At 48.1% G+C, this 7,350-nt stretch overlaps 1 long non-coding RNA gene across 2 annotated transcripts; it reads left to right on the top strand.

Annotated features, from left to right (window-relative positions):
* Positions 1–5,538: 5,538 nt before the first annotated feature.
* Positions 5,539–6,944, top strand: LOC105545886. Of its 2 annotated transcripts, none has more exons than XR_001007011.1 (3): positions 5,539–6,169; positions 6,370–6,466; positions 6,643–6,944. It is a non-coding gene; the product is annotated as an uncharacterized LOC105545886 (long non-coding RNA). The 2 variants fall into 2 exon arrangements; XR_001007012.1 differs by lacking the exon at positions 5,539–6,169 and adding an exon at positions 6,182–6,209.
* The last annotated feature ends 406 nt before the right edge of the window (positions 6,945–7,350 follow it).

Here is a 7,350-nt window from a genome sequence, read left to right as displayed (position 1 = left end):
GGTTTCCTTCGTAATTAATTCGTATTCTCTTCTCCCTTCCCTCCCTCCAGGCAGGGGCAGCCGGAGTCCCGCAGGCCGAGCCCTCGAGGTTAGCACGGGGGTGATCTTGGCGTGGGCAGAGGGTTGGGGGCGCCCTTGGGGACCGATCCCCGACACGACAGCACTGTGGTTGGGCCGCTGGGCGAGGGGAGCTTCGGGCCTGCAGTTCCCGCCTTCTTTCCTCCCTTCCAAATCATGAGGCAAGAAGGAAATGGGGCCGTCGGTCCCGGCAGAACCGCCCATCGCCGGGCTAGAGGCGCCCAGCTCGCGGGAAGCCCCAGGGTCCAGGTCCACAGCCTTCCCGGAGCTGAGTTCCATCGGCCTGGCGCGTCTATGTCTGTCTTTCCCTTCTCTCAACCCTCCCCAATCTTCCTTGCCCCAGAGTCTGCTGCTTTTGTTTCCTCAAGTGGCGCCTTCTTGCTGGGTAAAGCACACTTTTTCCTCCTCCGAGTACTTCCATAGCTTGCACTTGGGCTGCTGAGTGACTCTGGGTAAGTCCCAGAACCTTCTGGGTGGGCCTGTGTGAAAAGAGGGCCAGGGTGACCCCGGAGGCCACTTCTAATGCTGATATTCTTCAGCACCAGAGGACTCAGGCAAGAGAGTGAAGGTGTCCCTCTTTTTCCCTATCTCGCCCCTGATGGGACTGAGCTGTGTGCAAAAGCACAGATCATCTGGAGGAGAGCCTTAGGTAGCAGTTTTATGTTAAAATGGGGGAGGGGACCAATTTAATTCTGCATTTAGGAAAATTCTAATATATGACAGCACTTCAGGAAATAAAAATGAGATGGTTATGCCTTCTTACAGACACCCTGGCTGGTTTTACATTTATTTTCAAATTTTGTTTTGAGTACCCCAGGGAGCAAAGAATGGCTTGTACATTCCTCAGAGGGCAAGGGGAGGGGGAGTGGCGAAGAGAGTAGTTGGCTCTCGGTGTAACTCTGCCAACTGTTGGAGGGCAGCAAGGGGAGGGTGGTCTTTTAAGTGGGTTTGGGATCTGGTTACCTTTAATTCGCCTCCCAGGCCACATTTTGCACTAATGGGTGTCTGTCAGCAGTGGACTCAGGTTTCCCCACTTGCCTCGGATAGTGGAAGCATAGGGGCAAACAGCAGAGTAGGCCGCTCTGCCAGAGAGAAGAGAGAGGTATGCCCTGCCCCTGGAGCTGGGGGTGCAGGCTGAAGGATGGGTGGGCACCGAGGGCTTCTCCGCAGGCATGGTGAAAGGGCTACAGACCAGGAGGAGGCTCCACCTTTTAAAAGCCCTTTCTGAGGTGGGAGTTTCCTGGGATGGGTTCTGCAACCCCTCTTAGAAAAATCCACCTTTCATACCTAAAATCAAATTGTTCAAAACCAAGTCAACGTATTTGGTAGTGTACCAGTGCTTAGAACAGAATCGTTTCTTCGTGCAGAGGCCATTAAAAAACAAACTCTACATGCCCCCAGTACTTTACAGTTTATAAGACATTTTTCACTGACACCATTTCACCTAATTCTGCAAGCCCGGGTGACAGGCAGACTCATTCTCACTGTAGAGTCGAGGAAATGCAGACATGCAAAGAAACCAAGCAGCTTGTCCAAAGTCACAGTTAGGAAATGCCTAATCCCTGTTGGAACGCCTTCTGCAAGGCCTTTCTCATCCTGCTTCTTCCTGTCGCCTCCTCCCTTGAAACAGACGGCCCCCCACAAAGCTCAGCCTGGCACTTTCAGAATGCCCTTTCAACCTCCTACTTCCACTACTTTATTCTGCAGCTTGCACCACCGGGGACACAGGTGGAGTCGGGGGACATAAGGCTCTGGAACACACTTTCTGAAAGAAAGATCTGAAAGATCACATACCCCTCAGGACAGTTTCTCAAGGGACTCAAGTTAAAAATACCCACCTCTCTCACACACGTATCAGCCTTTCATGTTCTCCTTACTAACAAGACTCACCCTATAAACCACGTGAAATAAATAACCTCAAATATAACTCTTAATTGCTTCCAAGTCAATGTTTCCTCATGACTAAACTTTATTGCCTCCCAATCTTTAGGACAAACTCCTCTTGGGACTCTGTTCCTCCCAGGACACAGGCGGAGGAGAGGAGGAAAGCAGCTTCTCGAGGTTCGACCTAGGCGTACGGGGCCTAAGAATAAGCAAGGATGTCAGGAGGCTCAGAGCGTGGGAGGGAAGGAGAGGCCTTCGGGGCTGGGGCTGGACCCTTCCAGACAAACCGCGAAGTCTTCCGTCTGCTCGTCGCCCCCTACAGGCCACATCTGCCATCGCATCGAGAGCCCTCAGCCCGCACATGTTTTGCTCTACTCTTCGTTTGCCTTTCCCTGGACATCCAGATCCGCCTTCCGGAGGGACTAGATGCGGCCGGTCCCACTCAGAACTTGGTCCTGGGAACACTGTAGGGGCCACAGGCCTCAGGGCTGGATTGATTTTTCTAGGAATAAGTGCTAGAGAAAGTAGAAACGTCTAAATGCGTGTGTAGCAGAAAGCTAAAATCTTCCCCATAAAAATCAACCCGCTTCCTCCTTTTATTGCAAATAAATCTGCCCTCCCTTCCTTTAGTTTTCTTTTCTTAAGTGGAATAAAAAGTGGATATCAGTCGTTGCCTTTAAATCTCAACGAGAGAGCTGTTTCCAGTGTCGTTTGTCGCAGATGCCTGAGTTCCATAACATCAAACAAGGTTTCAGGCTTCCCCCCGCCCTACCACTAAATGCTTGCGATCATTATCTATGATATTTGCATTTCCCCTTCTGTGCTAAATCTTCGAGGTTTAAAAAGCTTAAACCAAAAAGTTTTTGAGGGTGCGACGGTCGGGCCCATCTTCCTGACATCTACCAGGACTTTAAACAACCGCTGGCAGGTTGGGGGTCTGGGTCCGAGTGTTTCCTGCCCTCCACGACATAAAGGAAGGGGACCATCTCTAGGCCGTCGTTCAAGGGTAAGAATTGGCTGGAAGGAAAGTTGCCGGCAGGTCTCTCCTGTTCACCCCGCCGCCTAATGAATGTAGCGCTGGAAAAAGCCCTGCGAGTCTCCGGCGGCGGCTTGTGGCTGAGTGTCACGCTGCTGGCGCAGGCTCGGCCGGTATTGCTGCTATGCGAGGAAATATGAGCGAGTAATTTTATAAGTAACAAAGGATCAGGGATGGAATGAGGCCCCTGTTATCCAATGTCATTTAGAAGCCTTGGATCAGCAGCTTCTTGAGGCTAAAAGTGAATTCAAGAAGCCCTGCCTTTCCCTTTTCCCAGGGGGTGTCAGCTAAATTTAGAAATAACCTCTCTATGTGTTTGCACAAATCATGTACCATTTGCTGTTTGTGTAAAAACCGATTAGCCAGACACAACTGTGAAACAACTTGTTACTTTTATAGCTGCAACACACAAACAAAATTAGATCCGTTTAGTTTTCCTTGTAAAAGGAGATTAGAAGGGACCCACCCGGAGACCGTGTGGTCCATAATCTCCCCTCGGTGAAGGTTACCATTGCTCCTCTCTCGCGGTGGTTATCAGGTTCTTGTTTATCAAGTTAAACTATCTCACCCCCGGCAGCTTGTTTTATTTTAGGACCCTGATCCCGAAGGAATGTTTACTCAAGGACACAATAATGTTTACGGTTTACCAGGAAAACAGATTTGGTATTTGCAAGGAAGTGTATTTCAAAGCAACTCCCAGCCCACGTCGACAGAGGAGAAATGAGGCTGGGATCCGCGACGGGGAGGCATCTCCATCACCAGGGAGGCAAAGTGGAGAACACTGGGGACTGGCCGGGTTTAACCAAAAGGACGCGCGCAGGGCCGAGCCGCCAGCACTGCTACTCGCTCCAGTTTTTAAAAGCGATTTCGCACAAGTAATTGTAACAGCTAAATTAATTACAAAATAATTACAATTGATGCCTTTTGAGGATATGCTGATAGTGGTGAGAACCAGCCTTCCACATCAAGATGTTTCATTTCTACCTTCATACTTTCTTTTAAAAGGTTTTTAACAGCTGAAATGCACATTAAAAATAATCTACGAGGACCTTCCCCATTCCTGCCCTACGATCCCGCATTTCACACTAACCTAGCCTAAGGTAAAGAAAAAAAGGGGAGAGAGGTGATGTTCAGCTGTTTTTAAAAGGGTATTAAGGCCACCATTCCTTGGCCTTCAGAAAGGCTTCGGATTGGAGGGAGAGGAAGCATCTATAGGAACCCTTCAGAAATCCAATTATGTTGTGAATTGATTATTGCCACATAAATGAGGTATCTTATTTGAAAATATTATGAAAACAAAACTATGTATTATCTATCAGATGAATATAAATAAAATCTCACTGCAAAATGTAAAATGCCTTAACATAAATTTTTAAAACCAGCTGGGTCTATTTACCACTTCCACTTAAGGAATAAAGAGAAATAATTTCAAAAATCTAAGATTTAAATGTTAAAAAGAGGAATGTTTGTAATTTACTTACTTTTCAAAGGATAATTGAAATGACCAGAAACTCTCTCATTTGGGAAGTTTTCATTGTGGAAGACACAAGTCTGGTCATTTAAAAAAAAAAAAAAAAAATTTAAACACTGCTGTCGTTTCGGTTTCTTTTTTTAAATGACAGCTTACTTTACAGAAATGTCTGGTCATTTAGATTTAATGGGTTGATGTGAATGATATCACTCACATCCTGATTTTATGTGAAAACTAAAAGAAAAATATTAACACAATTAAAATTAGGCATACTGTTTCCTTTCTCCAATTAAAATTTTCTTACACTCAAATTATGAATTTACAAAGTTTGAAAAGGTCATTACTTGAAATTCCTTGATTTTCTGGGGAGGAGAAAAGGCAAAAACCATTTAAAAATCTTGCCATTTACTTCAGACAACTAAATAAAACACTAGGCTGGGCATTTTAAAAATTTATTTACAAAGTTGTGTACAACACGATGGAATAACATTTAGAATACCATATATATTCATTCATATATAAACAGACTTTTATAATAGAATGACACTTTTTGCCTTTTTGAAAATTTTTTATATTTAAAATCTCCCAACGTCTCTATACATTCTTTTCTCAGATAAAACTTCGGAGAGTGAACCTTCAAAAAAATGAAAGTTCAGAGCTCTAAATCTACGGAATTTGTTTTTTCTTAAAAAAATAAAAACCCCAAAAGGAAAGTCAATAATTTTTTTACAAATATATACAAAGAATTTCCCTCCCATCCCCACGGTACTAAGAGCAGGCGCCGTCGGGGTGCATTTTTGGAAAATTCGGTTTTCGGTTTTACCTGTATGGAAAGCTATTCCCGGCGGGCACGCGGTGAGTTTGCTCGACCAGCTTAAGTGTGCGCGAGGGGGTGGAGGCCGCGGAAGGTAGGCGTTGGGGGCTCAGGGGAAAGGAAATGGGGGAGAGGCAGAGTCCAGGATTGGGCAGCGGGACCGGGACCGGGCTCGGGACGGGGCGCGCAGCCTGGAGGTGCAGCTGCCGCTCTGTCTCTTATACACATCTAGATGTGTATAAGAGACAGGTGGGTGGGTGTGAGCGAGTGAGGGCGTGGGCCTGAGAGCGTCCGCGGGACTGTGCGACTGTCGCTGCCCCGCCTTCCCCGCCCCCTCTCCATTCCCCCTTCTCTGCCCCCCTTTGCCACACTCCTTAGACAGGGACGGGCGACCTAGAACGAGGTTCCCATACCGTCTTTTGAAAAGCAAAACTTGGTCTCTGTTTTGCCTTTTGTTTTATTGTTTTTAGCTTTAAAGAGTAAGAGCAGCGCACCCGGCTCCCTCCTGCTAATTAGACTTCAGATCCCCCTCTGGCCTCAGTGCTCATTCTGGGGAAGACACCTGCTGAGATGTCTTTTTCCCCCTCCCTCAACCAAACCACTTAGGTCCTGCCTGCTCTTTCCCGGCTGGATGCGAGCGTGTTTTCCTGTATGTATTTTTTCATGCGGCCACAAACAGCATCAGCTGGGGTTCCCGAAGGTCAGAAAATGGCTATTGATTAATCTATTAGAATAGTTGCCGAGAGAAATAAAAACGACGTAAAATAACAGGGACCCTATAAATAAAGAAGCCATAACTGGCTACTTGGAGTTGTTAAACGACTTAGCATATGAAAAAATCGGAAATGAGGCGCTGGGGAAGGAGCCGGCATTGGCAGCGGCCCGGGTAAGTCGAGTGGATCCGGGAAGAGGCCTGGTGCCTCCAGGTAGACGCAGCGTCCAGGGACGGCTGAAGAAACATGAGGTGTGCGGGCGGTGACTTCCCGGGCGGTGGGCATGGCCTCGGGGGAACCTGGGCAGTCTTGGGCACGCCAGCGTGCTGGGCTCTCCGTTGCTGCCAGCTAAAGTGGATTTTGTCCTCTTAAGGTGTAGACAAATCCTCCAAGATTTAACTTCCAAGGAAACCAGCGGCGGAGCGGTTGGAGGAGGCGAGGATGTGTGGCCAGCGCACGCGGAGTGCAAGGCAAGTCAGTGATGGTAGGAAAAACTGTGGGGATTTCACTGGGACTGGAGGGGGAGGCACCGCAAACCGACCCCCAAGTGCGTGGCTGGGATGCGTGGACCTCACACCTCCAAGAAAAGTCGGTGCTCTTGACCCGGTGAATCCGCGATGCGCTGCCTCTTTCCTTCCGCATTTAGGCCGCCTAGTTGGGAGCCGCAAGAGCCTGTGCCTAGTGTGGCAGGCACACGTAACTCAATCCCTGTCTGTACGCTGCGGCCTGGGAGGGGAGCGCCGGCCTCACCAGAGGAAGGAGCACGAGGGGAGGAGTTCCGAGAGGAAATAATTAGTGAAATATTTGCAGAAGATGCTGGGATGTGGATTTAATTCCGGAAGGACAGTGGTGCTTCCGATTCTCTCAGTCTGTTTCCCCATCCACGATCTCCTCTTTCCTTGGCCTAGACACACTAAAAATAATTCAATAAAATAAAAAGTTTAAAATCTGTAAACCTGCTTCATTACAGGCATTGAGACACACAGATTGACTTTCATCTTCATTAGACAGTTTCCCCGGATAGAATACTAACTCACTCGAGGCTGGGAGCAGGGTGGGGTGTGGTGACTCTATCCTGAGACGCCCGCTAACCTCCACGGTTTTTCTTTATCTAAATGATCCCAAGGTTGCACCGGCCCTAAAACCCATCTCAGAGTTGATTTCTGTAGCTTCACAGCTTTGTGGCCCGCAGGCTTCGAACCGTTTACCGTGCCGTCTAGACAGCCTTCCGCGAAACCGACCCGGGCTGAGCTGGCTGGCCACCGCCCGGAACTGCAGAGTTCGCGGTTGCAACTGCCTCAGCAACCGAAGGAGGGTCGGAAGGTCCAAAAAAAAAAAAAAAAAGAAAAATCCT

Source organism: Mandrillus leucophaeus, unplaced genomic scaffold (assembly GCF_000951045.1).
Source record: "Mandrillus leucophaeus isolate KB7577 unplaced genomic scaffold, Mleu.le_1.0 Scaffold341, whole genome shotgun sequence".
Taxonomy (NCBI): domain Eukaryota; kingdom Metazoa; phylum Chordata; class Mammalia; order Primates; family Cercopithecidae; genus Mandrillus; species Mandrillus leucophaeus.
Note: the sequence above shows the minus strand (reverse complement) of the source record. Positions and strands in the feature narration are given on the sequence as shown.